The sequence below is a fragment of the Marmota flaviventris genome, chromosome 17, assembly GCF_047511675.1.
Source record: "Marmota flaviventris isolate mMarFla1 chromosome 17, mMarFla1.hap1, whole genome shotgun sequence".
In the NCBI taxonomy this organism is placed as follows: domain Eukaryota; kingdom Metazoa; phylum Chordata; class Mammalia; order Rodentia; family Sciuridae; genus Marmota; species Marmota flaviventris.
Window position 1 is genome coordinate 74196246 of NC_092514.1, and position 17154 is coordinate 74213399.

Consider the following 17154-nt stretch of genomic DNA (forward strand, 5'->3'; position numbering starts at 1 on the left):
TCAGCAAGTGGCTGTTGGCAGCTCCTTGGGCATTTCTGGTTATGCCCAGTAAGAAATACAAGGCCTCTTTGCCTTAATGCTCCAAGTGAAGGCACTGAGCCACATGTCCACTGGTCTGGATTGGCCAGGGTGCCTACCTTTGAACCAATCATGTGGAAAGAGGATGGGAATTCACTGACTGGCTTAGTCCAGGTCGTGTGCTTTATCCCTGGACCTGGGTCAGGCTCCTGAGGCCCAATTAGACCCTCAGCTTAAGAAACGGAGGCTGTTGGGAAGAGGGCACAGGGGCCAAGCAGATAACCAGTAGGTTTCTGTCTAACTGAGGTTAGGGGTGTCTCTTTCACTGACAGAGAGATCCGAGTACTCAAAGGACCAAAGGTATGGTCACTGGTAAGTCTGTGGTGCCAAGGCTGGGGGCGCTGGCCCATGGGCTAGGTGCATTGTCCATTCACACCAGTGTAAAGATGGCCTGGATCCAAGGACCACAGCGGGTGGGTTGAGGGAAGCCAAAGACAAAAACCAGCCCTGACTCCAGGGAGCTTTTGTAGGGTGCAGCATTCCCTGTGAGTCTCAGATCTCTTCTGTAAAAAGCCCTTGTCTACAGTCTGGCCCTCGCCAGCACTGCTGCCAGCCCAGTCCATCCCTCTGAGCCCAGAGTGCTCCCACCACTGCACACGGACAGGCCCCAGTGCAAGGGGCCCATGATGGGAGCGTCTGCCTGCGCCTTCCCCTCCAAGTCCCCTTCTCCAGCATCCACCCATCATGCCAACATCCCCCCCTCCAGTGTCCACCCATCATGCCCACGTCCCCCTCTCCAGTGTCTACCCATCATGCCCACCTCCCCCCCTCCAGTGTCCACCCATCATGCCCACATCCCCCCCTCCAGTGTCCACCCATCATGCTCACTTCCCCCCCTCCAGTGTCCACCCATCATGCTCACTTCCCCCCCTCCAGTGTCCACCCATCATGCCCACATCCCCCTCTCCAGTGTCCACCCATCATGCCCACATCCCCCCCTCCAGTGTCCACCCATCATGCCCACATCCCCCTCTCCAGTGTCCACCCATCATGCCCACATCCCCCTCTCCAGTGTCCACCCATCATGCCCACCTCCCCCCCTCCAGTGTCCACCCATCATGCCGACGCAGGTGCTTAGCTGCAGACTCGCCTGTGACTCTTACCTGGGGGTGAGAGCTTTTAGCTCTCTTCTGTCCACCCCACTTTCTGACATTTGCAGAAATGACAGAAACCTCTGTGTTCTAGTGTCCATCTTTGCAATTTAAAGAATTTTATGAATAGAAATCCTTCCTGCTTCTTATTTCATGGTCATGTGGTTGGGCTGCTGGGATAGATCATGCAGACTTCCACTGGGGTCAGGCTCTCTGGTTTCAAACCCCAGAGCCTCAGTTTCCTCCTCTGTGCAATAGAATTAATAATCACAATCACCATTGGGAACGTTTGCGAAATTCTGCAGCCAACACATGCCAGGGGCTTATCCAGGTGGGGAGGTGTGGCCTGGATCACGGAGCAGAGCTGATCCACAGGCACCCAGACCCCTGCAACAGCCCGCCGCCCCGTGGAGCAGGAGGAGAGTGGAGGGAGGGTCAACGGTGCAGGGGGTTGGTGGTCTGGTTCTGGTGCCAGTCTTGATGAAGCCTGAGCACTCAGTCCTTGCGCCAGAGATTCCCCCGCAAAGGGAGGGCAGAGGGAAGGAGGGGCCTGGGAGAGGAGGAGAAGGGCCGGGAGAGAGAGCAGGGGAAAGAGAAAGGGAGAGCGCGCCCCTGCGCGAGGGGAGCCCTGGGTGCCTAGCGGGGCCTGGCCAGGCACACTTAACATGTCCTTCATGTTCCCTGCTCAGCCACCCGCTGTTAAAAATAGAACCGCACTTTGCGGAGAGATTCTCAAATGACACCCACCAAGTGCCCATTAAGTCATCAGAGTGGTGATTCCAAATTGATTATTTCGAGTGTAAGACATAATAACATGTTCATCATGGAAAATAATTAGCGGTGGAGTGGGCCGGGATGGCCTGCTGCCCGCCTGCCCGGCTCCCCCGCCCGGGCAGAGAGCGAGGGACGGGTGTCGCGAGGGCGCCGCCGGCTTCCCCGGGTAACCTGCCGGACCCTTCGGCGGGCCCCGGGCCTCTCCAGGCTCCTCGCGCGGCCGCTCCAGCCGGGCAGCGGTGGGCCGGGCTCCCGCCGGCAGCCGACCAGAATGACACCGCTCCCCCGCCCACGCCGCAGCACCCTGCGCCCCGCCGCACCGTCGCCTAGGAAACCGAGTTGCTCCGCAGCCTCCCGCTGACACGCGCACGCGCGCGCATGCCCCGCGGGAAGGTCAGGCCCCGAGCTGCCCGCGCATCCCTCCGCCCCTTCCCCGCAGACCCCGCCCCCAGGAGCGCCGAGACCCGACGCGGAGATGCCCACCCTGGGGAGGGGAGCGGGGCGAGGCGCCCCCTGGAAGAGCCTGTCTAGGGCCTTCGTGGGTGGAGGGCAGCAGGCAGCCTAGGAGAGCGGGGCAGGGCTCTGGAAGCACCCTGGCATGCTGGGGGCGGGCTCAGGTCCAGGTCCGTGTCCTCCGGGGAGCGCGCTGGGGCCGGCTGGGGAAGGCGCCCGCCTGGGTCTAACCTCTCCAGCTCCCCTCTGCGTTTCCTGCCTCAGGGAGAAAGCGTCTGCAGCAGGAGTGTTTGGGAAGAGGCTGTCCCCGCCCTAGTGGGCGGTGGTCCCCCAGAGCCCCCTCCCCCAGTTCTGGGAGCTCCTCTCCTGCTGGGCTCTCTCCTGAGTCCTCCTTGAACTTGCCTTCAGCTGGAGAAGCCAGCCTCCCCAGAGTCACCCGCCTTTGCCAGCTGCCTGTATTCCCCATGCCCGGCAGACACGGTGGGTGAAGCCTGGTCGCCTTGTCTCCCCTGGGGCAACTCCAGGGCCCCCCAGCTCCAGAGCTGCTGCAGGATGGGGGGCTGTGTGGGGCTGCACAGCAGCTCCCTGTCTCCTCTCCAGGTCACCTCCCTGCAGGGGGCCCTGTGAAGGTCTGTGACTGCTGAGCACCTTCTTTCCTTCCAGCCCCCCTCCCCGAGAAGGGGGGGGGGTTCCGTGAGCCACACTCTGTCCACAGGACTAGGTTCCTCTTCTTTTGGACAGTTTGTTCAAAAGACAGAAAAGAAATGAACAGCAGGAAGAAGATTGGGTGTGTGTGCTCTCTGCAGGCTGAATCAGGGTGATGAGCTAGGGGAGGGGACCCCACTTTATATAGGGTGGCCAGGCAGGGCCTTCTGAGCCAAGTGACATTTAAAAAGAAATTTGAATGACAAGGAGGAGCCAGCAAGTCTGAAAAATGAAATAAAGAAATTTCCAGACAGAGGGACAGCAGGTGCAAAGACTCGAGGTGGTACAAGTTTGTCATGTTCAAGGGACAGAGAAGATGACATGGGTGGCAGAGGGGAGATGGCAGCAGGGCCAGATCAGGTTGCAGGGCTTTGTGCCCCAGCAGAAAAAGCTGGGATCTCCTTCCCGGGGCCAGGGGATGGCATGTGGGCGGGGCTAAGCGGGAGTGACTGATGTGATGAAAAAATATTTTTAATTAAATTTAAAAAAAAAATTTTGTGCTGGGGATCAAGCCCAGGGCCTTGAGCATGCTAGGCAAGCACTGTGCCACCAAGCTACACTCCCAATTCCTGAAGTGTTGTTTTTTTTTAAGTTGTAGTAAAATATACACAATGTAAAACTCACCATTTTGACCATTTTTAAGTGGATAGTTCGGTGGCATTGAATACACCTGCAGTGTGTACCAACATCACCACTATCTATCTCTGAAATATTTTTATCTTCCCAAAGTGTCCTCATTAAACACCAACTGCCCTCCCCCAGCCCTTGGGACCCCACTCTATTTTCCTTCTCCATGAATTTGATTGCTCTAGGGACCTCCTGTGAGTGAGGCCATGTAGCTAGCGTTTGTCCTGTTGTGACTCGCTTGTGCCCCTTGGCATCGTGTCTCCCAGGGTCAATCCACGTGTGCATCAGAATTTCCTTCCTCTGAATGGTGCACCTAACCTTCTCACTGGGCTCTGGTCACAGGCATCTTCTGCCTACACGCCTCTGACCTCTATGTCTAAGCCCCTGTCTGACCCGGGCTCCCTGGTTCCACTTTCCCCTTCTGTAAAATGGGGTGACAGCAGCACCCTCCCAGGACTGGCGCGGGCCGGTTGAGATAATGGAATGAAGGGCTTGGCATGGAGCATGCACCTGGATTCTAGGTGGAAAGTGGGGGATCACAAACCTTGGCACAAAGGGTCTAGGCGCAGTGAGTCCCCGTCAGCAAGGTCTGGGGTAACCCTCCCGAAATCTGCGCACCCAGACGCCAGCCAGGGCCGGCCTCCCAGAAGCCTTTCTGCGGACGGAGGTCTGAGGTCTGCCACAGGGCTCTTCACTGCAAGATCATTTCTTCCATGCCTAGGACGTATTGTCTTCATGCTGTGCCCTGTCAGGTGACATGGAGTCCAGGTGGGAGTTGGGGTCCCTCAGGCTGTGTTCCCAGGGCAGAGGAAGCCTGGAGTCTCCCTGAGAAAGGTAGACGGGGAGCAGCAGCCCTGGCTTAGGCGGGTCGTGCCCCTTGGGCACAAGGGCCCCTTCTGTGAATGTGTGCACACACACCACAGGCCTCTGGGGTTCCTCCAGGTACCCCGGAGGAAGCCTCTGAAATGGCCCCAGGGACTGGCCACTGGCTAGCTCAGAACCACAACCCGTCGTTAATAACTCACTTTGCCCGTCTGCTCTTTTGGGGCACTGTTGGTCCATGAGAAGCCCGTGAGGCTCTCAAATGTGGGCTGGCAAGTCGGGCATCAGGAATCACCCGTCCATGCGAAGCGCTCTCAGGCACAGATGTGTGGTGGCCAGGGCGGAGGAGGGAGCCACGGCCCGGGCTGAGTGGTGGGCTCTGGGCTCCTCCTGTTGCCTGCTGTGGGTCTTGGTCTCCGGTACCCCTTCCCTCCGCTGCTGTCTGGGGTTCCTCACTGGCCACCCTCTCCACTTGTGGAAATTGGAGGCCCAGGGGAATGAGGTGCTTGGTCTCCTGGCTCAGCCAGGAAGAGGTGGTGCTCTGGATGGGAGCCCCTCAGGCCTCTGAGCTCTGCTGTCCACCCTGAGAGGTGTAGTTCCAGGAGCAAGGCACTCCCCCCACCCCCACCCCTGTTCTATCTCAGGGACAGGATGTTTGCCCCCAGGTGGCCATGAGCCACCAACTATGAGCTCCTTAGAGACCTAGAAGGCGTGCTCAGGAGTTAAAGCTCCGCGTACGTACATCAGTGGTGCTTAATTCTGCTGGTTGATATGCTCATGCTCTCCTGGTGGCCAGGATTAACACCGTGAATTCTGTCAGCTCATCATCCCTGCGTGGTGGGTAGTCAGGTTCCACAAGGCCAGTCAGAGGGAGGAGGACTGACTGGTCCTCTTCTGGCCACGCAGGGTCATTTTGGCTCCTTCCTGTGGCTGGACACAGGACTGTGACTCAGGTCCAACCCCACATAAACGGCACTGTGGTAGGACGTTTCCTTTACTCTCTTCACTGCAGTATCCGCAGCCTGCTGACCAGTACCTGGCACCCAGTAGGCCCTCAGTAAGCCATGGGGGCTGGAGGGGCTGAGGAAGTGCCCCGGGACCCCATCTATCTTTCCGTCCTTGCCCATCCCGGACTCCACTGAAGCTCGGTCTGTCCGCGTGAAAGCAGGAGTGCTCTTGGGCAGGGGAGGACAGCACCTCCTTGACCTTCATCCACGGAGAAGGCTGATCCTAGGCGGCCCTGAAGCCACAGAGGCCGGCACAGCCTCTGGTGGGCCACCGGCGGGTTCCGGGAGTCGGCCTGAGCGAGCTACAGAGGCCCCTGGCTGATGGAGATAAGGTTGATAAACAGGCCAGTACCTTCCCGCCGCCCTCTTTTAGAGACCCGCTATTCTTTATGGCTTTGCTCAGGTAGATCATTCGGCGCCATAAATTTTCTTATCTCCAGTGCTTTTCCAATTATGGATAACAACAGAAAAGCCGTCATTGGCTTCTAAAAGGTCATCAAGATATAGAGCCCACGCGGGAAGGGGATGACGGATGCAGTTGGCTTGTATAAATCTCAAGAAGTTTTATGCACGAGTCAGACGAGAAACGTAAGTGAGATTCATAAAATATATAAAGATTTATGGGGTCTCTGTTGATGAAAATTGCCTCTCCTTTTGCTGTTTGTGTGGGAATTATTTGTTCTTCCCAAGTGTTTTACATATGGATTGCGGGGAGCCGAGAAGTCCTTATGAAGCCCTGCCCGTGGCTAGTGGCATCCCAAGGACATGTGGCAATTGGTCTCCACCTCATGGAACAGCTGGCAGGAAGAGGTCACGGAAACCACGGGTCTGCGGGACACCAGAAATGCTGGCGTCCCATGGACAGTCAACTGGCTCCTGGTGACACCGTCCTCCTGACATGTGAGGGGTGGGACGTGTTGGTCTGGCTTTGATTGCCCCAGGGCAGGTCTGAGCCCCTGCCTGGGAGCCAGTGTGGATTCTCAGCCTCCCCAGGGCAGGTCTGAGCAGCAACTCTTGTAAGCATTTCCCCAGGGGCTTCACACGCACCAAGGAGGAGAGGAGGAGCACCTGTGTGGAGCTTCCTCCTCCCTCTGTGGAGAGAGCAGAAAGGTGAAGTGGCAGTTAGTGACACTGTGGCAACCTCTGCTTTGCAGGAACTTGTGATATTATCAAAGACGGAACTTTGATGCCAATGTGGAGAGCGCCAGGCCGTGTATCTCGCGGAAGCTGTTGATGTAGGCTGATCAGAAGGCGGACCCCAGCCTGAGGGTCGGCATGCGTCAGCTTCACGCGACTGTGAGGCCGGCTTCTTGGGAAGACAAGGAGGGTTCTTGAGCTCACTGTTTTGGAGGTCAGGGGACCCCTTGCTTTGGGCCTCTGGTGAGGGTGGCCGTGCACGTTGGAGAGAATGCCCTCTCCACCCACGGTCCCCTAGGTCCCCTGGAGGCTACGTCCCCAGTGACCCGAGGACCTCCCACCAGGCCCACAGCATCTCCAGCAGGTCTACCCTGGGGACCAAGTCTTTAAAACACAAAGCCTGGGGACACTGCCCGTATTCACACCATAGGTCTCTGCTGCTCTTCAGCTGTCCCTTGCTGTGCCAATGCAGCATCTGTACCCACCCAGAGCAAGGCACAGAGGGGAACCTCAGACGCGATGGAGTCCTGCCCCGTGGTGCAGAGGTGGGCTGCTGAGTGTCCCACAGCTGGCCCCCGGGGCAGTCCTGATGGCCTCGTTTCCTCATGCCCATGATGAAAATACTCCCGCTGTGGCCAATTTCAAGGGCACTCTGCTGACCTTGGAGCCAGGGTAGGCTGTGCCAATGGGCTGTCTCAAACTGGGCTGAGCCAACCCAGCACCCACCGCACCTGCCGCCCGGGGAATGGGCTGCAGTGAGGCGGAAACGGCCCAGGTGACAGCAGGAGCCGGCAGCCACCTCAGGGCTGGGCAGGCTAAGCCGTGTCCGCCAGGGTGGCGGGGGTGAGTAGGTGTGACCCTGGGGAGGGAGCACAGCCCAGGATCTGGGGACCAGAGTCAGCAGAGAGGTGCTGGGGCTCGTGGGGCAACACCTCCTGGGGCGGAGCAGGGGACACTGGCCTGCCACTAACCTCAGCCCCAGGGCCTCAGGAGCCGTGCCCGGCTCACCTGGCCAGGTCTGGGGGAGGCAGAAGGAAGCACAGCCCCCGGGCCTGGGTTGGGGCCTGGCCTTCCCCGGAGCCTCCCCTTCCTTTCCATTGCCCCCCATCCCTTCCCCAGCGTCCTGAGAGATGACCCCCTGAGCCTGGGCAGCAGTTTGCCCACTTCCTGCCCTCGCTCCAGCTGGCCTCCCCCGCAGCCCTGCCCCACCCTGCCTTCAGGGCCGCAGCAGCCCTCCACGTCCCGAGGCTCTCTGCAAACGTCAGTCCTCCATGAGGGCCTTCCCAGTCCCCTGAACCAGGGAGAGCCATCATCCTTCCTCCCCAAGATGCCGTTCCTCTGGTACAGCATGGGTGACGTGTGTCCTGTGTGACAGCGTGGCCCTTCCAGCCACTTGGCTGCTGTTTCTGCTCTTGTGGTGCTGAGGTGGGGGCACGAGGAGGAGGAGAGGGTGCCCAGGCTGACCCCTTGGTCCACTCCTGACCAGTACAACACCAGGTACCACAGAAGAGGAGGACCAGCAAGGCACTGGGGGGTTCAGGGGAGGATCTCTGTGCCCCACGGCTGTAGGAGACGGAGCTTGCAGTTGCAGGAGGGACGAGGTGGCCATGTGGAATGGCCCTTCTATTATAACAGCCAACTCAGTGTAGGGAGGCGGCTGGGCGGCCACCGTGACCCCTGTTCTCGTGGGGCCACAGTTCCTTGCTCAGCGCCCCCTCCAACCCCGAGGGGAATCTTGTGCAGTGTCCCTGTCCCCTGCAGGCTCTTCTCCAGGACAAAGGATGACAACCCTCAAGCTCACAGACTGATGAGACCGAGTCGGGTGCAGGGACGTTTGTCACGTTGCAGAGTGACAAAGAGGAAGTGGGTGTCTGACCTGCGATGACAAACACAGGGAGCCGCCAAAGCACCAGGGGTGGGGAGGGGCAGAGTCACCGTGTCACTTCTCCGCAGATTTTCCTGCATTTAATGGTCCCATAGATTATGAGACCCAATCATCTGATGGCCCATCGAGATGTTTGATGGCGTCAGGGTGTAAAGGTTTTCGGAGAGGGAAAAAAATAATGGTGGATTTTTGTCCTACAAAGACCCTCATTGTCTGTGAAGTTGATTTTGTTTTGCTTTTCTCGGAAGTGTCCTCCAGACACTTCACTAACCTCCTGTGTGCGAAGAGCGGGAAGAAACCCCTCCCCCACCTTATTTGGCGTGGAGGAAATGGGTGTGGTGGGTGCAGATGTGCCCCCCTTTCCCCTTAGAGGGACATTTGAGGTGCTCTCCCTGGAACAGTGGAGAATGCCAATCTTTTCTGAAACCTTTTGGTCTTCTACAACCAGGAAAGTCCAAGAGAAGAGGTGGAAACCCTGTCTCCGAGGGATCCTGTCCCAAGCCACAGTGTCCCAGGGTCCAGTGGGCAGTGCCTGGTCCTGGGAATGGAGATCTGTGTGGATGGCTCCCTTATTGGCCAGGAGGAGCAGGAGAAGCGGCTCTGGGAGCATTCTGCTGTTAGGTCCCTGTCGGAGCAGAGGCGGACAAAGCTCTCCTCCCGTGAGCGCCTGCACCAGCCCATCCGTTGGAGTGTTGAGTCTATGTTTCCTTCTAGCAGCTGCAAAGTTTCTGCCTGACTCCCAGGTCTTGGATCCATTTTGATTTGAATTTTGGGCAGGGTGAGAGATAGGGACCCGGTTCCATCCTTCTAGATATGGATATCCAGCTTTTCCAACTCCATTTGTTAAAAGGCTGTTTCTTCCAGTGTATATTATTTTTGGCCCCTTGTCGAGTATCAGATGACCGTGACCGTGTGGGCCCGTCTCTGTGTCTCCTGTTCTGTCCCACTGGTCTTCGTGTCTGTCTTGGTGCCAGTGCCCTGTGGCCTTTGTTACTATGGCTCTGAAGTAAACTCTGAGATCTGCTTTGGGATCCTCCAGCGTTGCTCTTTTTGCTGAGTATTGCTTTGGCTCTTCTAGGTCTTTCATTTTTCCAAATGAGTCCCAGAACTGCTCTTCCTAGTTCTACTTTGATGGGGAGTGCACTGAGTCCGCACAGCACTCTTGGTGGCGTGGCCATTTTAACAGTACTGAGTCTCCCTGTCCATGAACATGGGAGCTCTTCCCATCTTCTGAGGTCTTCTTCGATTCCTTCCTTAGTGTTCTATAGTTTTCCCTGTAGAGGTCTTTCACCTCCTTGATTAGACTTACTCCTAAGTTGTTTTTGGTTTGTTTTGTTTTTGAGATTACTTATGAGCCGGACAGTTTTTCTGATTCCTTTCTCAGCGGAATCACTACTGGAGTCTGGGAAAGCTATGGGTCTGTGTACGTTGACCTTGGATCCTGTCCTCTGCTGAACTTGTTTATCAGGTGTCTTCTGGTGGAGTCTTGCGTCTTCCAGATGCAGGATGAGAACATCATGTGAGTGGACTAAGTGGGCCCCAGAGAGTCAAGGGCTGGATGGGTTCCCTCCTGTGCAAAAGCCAGAGCAAAGCAAGGGAGCAAGGGGAGGGGTGGTGGGTCCCCTGAAAATACCCGGAGACGAGTGGAAGGGGACTGGAGTGGGGGAGGCAGGGTGGAGACAGGCAGGAACTTCGGAACGCAGTGCGCAAAGTCATGCTGTGAACACACGTGAATGTACCACAGCGAACCCACCTTTATGTGTGTCTGTAGAATAAGTGAATGGAAAGAAGACAGAAGAGTAGAGAGGGGCAGACAGGCAGAAGGACGAGGGAGGAAGGAGGAAGCACTGGGGACTTAAATGGAGCAAACCATCCACGCGTGTGTGGTCATGTCAAAATGAACCCGTCATGTTACGTGTGACTATGTTGCCTGGTCACATTCGAGTTGCGGCCAACGATCGTGGAAAGACCCCCAGCTTGCTTGTCACTAGGGGAATGCAAATGAAACCACCAGGAGATCCACTTCACACCTGCTGCGATGGGCAGACCCAGACAGAGGGCGGCAAGTGCCGGCGGGGACATGGAGAAATCGACACCCTGCGCATTCCTGGTAGGAGTGTCGAGTGCTGCAACCCAAATGGAAAGCCGTCCAGTGGTTCCTCAATATAAATATAAAATTACTTTTGTGACTCAGCAATTCCACTCCATGGTACCTACACCAAAGAATTGGAAAAAAAAAAAATACTTGTCCGTGAGTGTTCATAGCCGCAGTATTCATCAGAGCCCAAAGCTGCAAAGAACCCCACTGTCTGGATAAGTGGAAAGACAAATACTGGTATGTAATAATGGAATACTGTTTAGCCATGAAAAGGAATAAAGTAGGGATACTTAAATGTGGATGAATCTCAACAGCATTAAGCTAAATGAAAGAAACTAGTCACGTATGGATGACTTCATTCATATGAAGTATCCAGAACAGAGAAATCCATAGATATGGAAGGCAGATTAATTGTTGCCCACCAGTAGCAGGAGGGGAGACTGGGGAACAGCTGCTTGCTAAGCACAGGGTTCCTGTATTAGTCAGTGGTCCATCACTATAACAAAATATCTGAGATAATTAACTTATGAAGAGAAAAGGTTTATTTTGGCTCTTGGTTGTAGAGGTTCCAGTCTAGGATGGGATGGGCCCATGACTTTTAGGCCTCTGTTGGGTCGCCCGTGAGCAATGGTGGGGAGTGTTTCGTGGGCCTGACCTCATGGTCAGGATGCAAAGGAGGAGGATGAGGCTGGGGTCCCCAGATCCTCTTCAAGGTCATGCCCCCAGTGACCTCAGTACTTCCCACAAGGCCCCTCTACCTTTAGGCCCACAGTGACCCTCAAAGGAGCCACCCTGGGGACCAAGCCTGTTGCACATGGGCCTTCAGGGGACACTCACAGTCAAACGGAAGCAGCTTCCTTGGGTGATGAGAAACGTCCTGGAACCAGGTAGAGTGGTGGGCGACACTGTGGGTGTGCTAAATGCCATCTGGAACCCTGACTTCCACTGTGGCCCAGGCACGTATAAAATCCAGGTAGCGCCTGGGCACTGGGCTCCCAGCGGGCGACTCGGGGCTGCTGTGGTGGGTAAAGATGGGGCTCTCCTCTGGCCTCCTACAGCTCAGGAATAATGGTTTGGGGGACAGAGTAGGGTAGTGGCCAAACTCCCCCCGGGAGCTGCCTTGGGAATCACAGAAGAGCAAGAGCCCCAGGGTGACAGGAAGGGTGAGCCACGCACAACTCCTCCCCTGTCACCCCACCCCACACCACCTCCTGTCCAGCATCCTGGCCCGCAACCTGGAGGTGACCCTGGATGGTGGCATGTCCGCCAGCTCCTCCCCTCCCGGCAGGCCCCTGGAGGGCCAGTCGGGCTGTACGTGGCTCCCGGTCCTGGAGGAAGCTCAGGGACAGCCCAGGTGTGGCGAGTGGGTCTTCCTGGGCTAGATGGTGGGCAGCTCACCCGAGGGCACAGTCTGGTCTCTCCTGCCACTGACAGATGTGCTGTGCCTTCTGTGCACGGTGCCAGACTGGCCCAGGAGGCTGTGACCAACCACTGGCCCCTGTGGCCCCTGACCTACCTGATGCCTGACCCCCCTCCCCACCCCAAGCGACAGCCTCCTCAATCCTCTTCTGTGCCTCGGGGGCTCCTCTGTCCTCCATCCACACTCCCCTGAGTTGGGGGGCAGCCACTGACATACCTGAGCTCAGGTGGGCAGTCTAATTTGGCTGAGAGTGGCCTGGGAGGGACACGCGTGGGACAGGTGGTGGAGGGCAGAGCAGGGGCCCCTGGCTTGTGTAGTCCACCAGATCCGGAGAACCAGGGTGCCCAGTGTACGGTCCCTGCACCACCCAGGGAGGGCCCAACAGGCTCCTGCAGGGGAGGTGAGATTGGACTCCTTGTCCTTGCCTCAGGAGGTCGCGGGACCCCCCAGCCAGGGACTCCTCCCTCCTCTGGACAGGTCCACCCTCCCCCAAGGGCAGCCACTCGTATCTTTGTAAGCACAGCCCTCAGCTCTGGCCCCATCTGGAACAAGGACAGAGAAGTGGATTCATGAAGGACTTGTATAAACCGCGGGGACGGGAGAAGCCCTTCCCCTCCTCACAGCCTCAGAGAAACCTCTCTGGACAGAAGTGGCTCTCCAGGGTTGTGCTGAGGGCCCTCGATCCTGACATTACCAGCAAAGAGCAACCCCACCCCACCCCCCAAACTCGAGGAGCTGGAAACAGATGTGCAAAGTCTCTGGGGACCTTCATCCAGAGCGGTTGCCCCCCCCCCGCCCCCCCTGCCCCTGGCCACAGGAACCAAAACCATCCTTGGGAAGAGAGGATAATTAATTCAAAAAGCCCGCACCCCGGCCTCGGCCCTTTGACAAGGGGGAGGAGGGAGGCCAGGGAGAGCGCTGGGAGTCTATTGCATGATCCCTGTCTCCTTCCAGCCCTAATGAGACTCCCGGGCATTATCCCTGCGTGCATTGTCTAGGGCAGCCGGAGAAGGGCGAGACCAACTTTATTTCTGAATTTGGACTGACTGAAAGAAGTGGCATCACATTTGAAGGGCACCCAATCAATCTGTTGCCCTCACTGCATGAAATTGTATTCGCTTACCACTTCCTATCTCGCCGGGCGCAGCTGGGCTGTAAGTCATTGGTGATAACATTCTTTATTATGCCGTCGTGTTTATGAACTGTGCCTGGAAAGAGATGATAGAAATATGCGGCAATATGCAAAGGAAGGGGGAGGGGGAGGGGGAGCAAATGCTAGTTGCCAGGGCAACCGTGGGGCTATTTTGGGCATCGGATTTTGCAGATGATGGAAACCATTTCCCTGCAGTGGTTGGACTCTCCCCTCCCCCTTCCTGGAGGCAATAAACGCAGAACCGAATATTTAGGAAGGAGATGGCTTAATTTCTTAATTAAATGTTATTATATTCTTTCCTTTCGCCTCCTTTAAAAATGGATGAAAAAAAAAATCTCAGAGTGTTGATAAGCATTCTTGAGTGGAGGGCGAGCCGCATTCTCGTGGAAAGAGATGTGTGAATAATTTACCAATCTTCACGGGTCCCGCACCTCCCCCACCAGACGCAGCCACCTCTTTACCTACTCCTCCGACTTAACGTGATAAACTCCCCAGGCAAAATCCCCGAGTCGGACCTCAGCACAATCTCAGAACCTCCAGGTGTTTGTCAGCCAGCTGAATCCCAATGAGTCCCTTGCCTCCTGGGAGCTGGCTGGGAGACCACTCTGTCCCTGGACACAGAGGTCCCCGAGAAACAAAGGGCAGGACGGACCCTGCTCCTCTCCCTCCACCCAGACACCAGCTTACGGGGAGAGCAGTTTGCCTTCCGCTCACACCAGCCCAGGCAGGCGGCCCCACGTCCAGAGGGCAGCGCCCATGTCCTGCCATCCCTGGCACTGCGTCTCTTCTTATTGTTTCTTCAAGGATTCTCAAAGTGGGGTCCCCTGGCCAGCAATGGCAGCCTTGCCTGGGGACTTGCTAGAAATGCAGCCGTGGGGCCCCCTGCAGACCCACTGAGTCAGAAACTGGAGGAGGGCTAGTGCCGGTGTTTCACCCAGAGCCCCCGGTGACGCCCATGCTGTTGCCACCTGAGAACTGCTGCTCTGCAGAAAGGCCACGTGTGGGTGTCACAGTGTTCCACACCTGTGCGTGCTCAAGAAATGGGTGTGAATGAGGCGGGTGGAAAGGCCCCTAGGAATGGAATCTTCCACCTCCCACCTGCCTCAGGTGAGTCCCACCCGCCTGCCCCTCGGGCACACTCTGATGTGTGAGGAAGGCGGTGGACACTGCACACGGTTCCTCTGGCTGACCAGGCCAGATGTGGGGCTGCTTCCTCTCTCTCCGGGAAGTCTTCCTTGCACAAGGCAGGCACACCCCCCCAGCCCGGCAGCTGCTTTCAGAGGTGCCCACCAACTGGGACAACCATACACGTCCCAACCCCCAACCCACTGAGCTCTGGCTTCAGCTCCAAAGACAGGCTCCTGGGTCTGGGGAGCATGTTGCAGGTCCAGCTGGGTTCTGGAAGATTCTGTCGGTGTCAGAGGTTGTGGGACAGAAGGCGTCTGGTCGAAAGCATGCCACTGCTGTGTGGTCAAGACAGGTTTGTGCCATCAAAGCCATTCTTTATATCTCTGTCCCAGTGACAATGAAACACTCTATGGCTCCCTAGTGCCCCTTCTGCCCCTCCCCCCATGACTAGAAAGAAGTCCCCTGAAAATGTCCTTTGTGGGCCCATTTGTGTGGGTTCTCTGTAACAAGTAGGGTAGAAGACGGCTGGTGGCTTCAGGTGTGGGGTGTCCCTCGTAAGAACATCATTGCTCTGAGCCTGAAGAGAGGACATACACTTTCTTTTTAAAGCAGCTTTCAATTGCATATTATCCAAGAAATAAGTATTCATAGAGAAAATAAAGAAAAGCACCAAGAACTAAACAAATCGTCTATGCTCTTTCCGTATGGAGATAGGACGATCTTCTTTTTTCTTTTCTTTTGTTCTCTATTTTTACAAACTTGGGATCACACCACATCCGCTTTTCCTTAGTGAACATCATCATCGGGGCTTCTCCTGTTCCATGAACAGTCCTCGACACACACAGCCTCTCAATTTTATAAGCAGCTGCATAGAATTTCATGATGCGGACGTATCGCAGCCGGGCCCTGTTTGTGAGGGGACCACTTGTCCCTTTCAGGAAGGGAAAGGGCAGCTGTGAGTTGAACAGGAGGTGGACCCAGAGCCCCCGGGGCAGGGGGAGCTGCAGTCTTTAATGCCTGGTGCTGGAGCCAATGCTGGAGAAGCCGGGCAGCCGTGGGCATGGGGACGGAAGTCAGTGTCCTCGGTGGTGACATTCAGGGACACCGTGAGACAAGGTCACCTCCCCTGGGGGAGCCGCAGCAGGTGGCATTTCGAAGGTGGGCAGTGCAGGAAATGGACTGAGGTGGAGTTGGCGTGAGGTTTTTTGCTGTGTCCTAGAAGGGGGCCGGCAGAGGAGGGAGATGGCGATGCCCGCTGCAGGGCCACCTGGAGGAGCTGGAGCCATTGGGTACTGAGGACCCTCTCAGGGGGAGGGCAGCCACTCCACCTGGGGAAGGCGCGCTCAGCTGGGGTGTCTGCTCTCCCTGTTGGGGACCCACACCTCTGCAGCCGGCTGAGAGGAAACTTGAGTCAACAGGATGATGGCCGTCAGCCTGCTCCAGTGACAGGTGGGCTTGCCCCAGGGCTCTGAGGCCCGTCAGCTCTTCTCCCTTCCCCCATCACTGTGACCTCTACAGTCCCTACCACAGGGAATCCCCAGGCCACTGCTGCGGAGGGAACACTCGAATCAGCCACCTCAGTAGTTTTTGCAGAAGAATTGCAAATCCCCCCCATCCCCCACCCCATCAACCGTTGCACAGTTGACATTGGGGCCTGGGGACTCCTGTTGGAGGGGCTGCCTCATGTGCTGTGGAGTTTGGTCCCCTCACACTGGACGCCTTCTCTGTCATGATGACCAAAGTCTCTCCAGACGCCCTCCGTGCTCCCGGGGAGGCGGGCAAGATCCCCACGGAGTGAGCACTAGGAGCCCAACAGCGTTGCTCAAAACGCCTGCATTCTGTGTCACCAGGCCTAGTGGCCTGTTCGTGAACGTTTTATGGTACACGGGGTTCCACGATCTGCTCAGTTGGAGAACCGAGCTGAGGGCGTTAGAGGGTCACCTGGTTGGCGGCCTCCTCTCCTGGGCCCCCACCTGCCTCTGGAGCTGGGCAGAGTCTGTGCTTCTCTCTGGGTCACCTTCAGTTTGCCAAGCCCTCTCCCCTCGTCCGTCCTCCTGGGCTCCCCCTCCCCCCGTCCTCCTGAGCCCTCTCTGGCCTCTGTTCCCTAGAGCTCACTGCTTTGCTGTGGGTGACGACTTTGGCTGCACTTTCCCTGGGTCAGGGGCAGCGTTTGGGGGGAATCTGTGAGTTCGGTGGAGCCGGCTGGGGACCCGCCGTGGGCCCAGTGAGCTCAGCCTGGTCCTGCACGCATGCTCCCCGCTTGTTCTCATCTGCGGGGACCTCCGCCTGCACTGCCCCGCGGCTCCCAGTGTCCTTCCTTAGCTGCTGCGGTTTCCAGTTCTGGAAGGACGTCCTCTCAGGACAAGCCGCGGTGTTTGTGCAACAGAGAGCTGAGAGTTGGGGGAGGAACGCCCAGGCTGGGGTCACCAGGGAGGCATTTTAGCCTCCGCCCTTGCTGCTGGATCTCGGAGACTGAGGACCCGTGGTTGAGGGATAGTGTGGCCCTGTAGCCATGGGTGTTGGTTTCAGAGGGCACCAAACCCAAAGGGGACAGTGAATGGCAGGAGGGGGCAGGTCTTCTTTCAGGGCTCGTGGTGCTGGGAGCTGCGTGTCGTGAGGGGCTCAGGCCGTAGTTCTGCGTGTTTCTCTTTGGTTCTTCTCAGAGTGATTGGCAGGAGGGCTGGGCCCCTGTCCTGCTTCCTGGCCAGGGGAGGAGCCTGCTGGGCACTGATTTAGGGATGAACTCGCGCCCGCAGTCCTAATGGACAGCTCGGGA

The 17154-nt window shown here is 57.1% G+C and overlaps 1 long non-coding RNA gene across 1 annotated transcript; it reads left to right on the top strand.

Moving 5' to 3' along the window:
• Window positions 1–7577: 7577 nt before the first annotated feature.
• On the top strand, window positions 7578–13502 carry LOC114082849 (uncharacterized). The gene is made up of 7 exons (XR_011705022.1): window positions 7578–8191; window positions 8456–8557; window positions 9028–9322; window positions 9964–10098; window positions 10351–10914; window positions 11442–11564; window positions 12575–13502. It is a non-coding gene; the product is annotated as an uncharacterized lncRNA (long non-coding RNA).
• Window positions 13503–17154: the final 3652 nt, after the last annotated feature.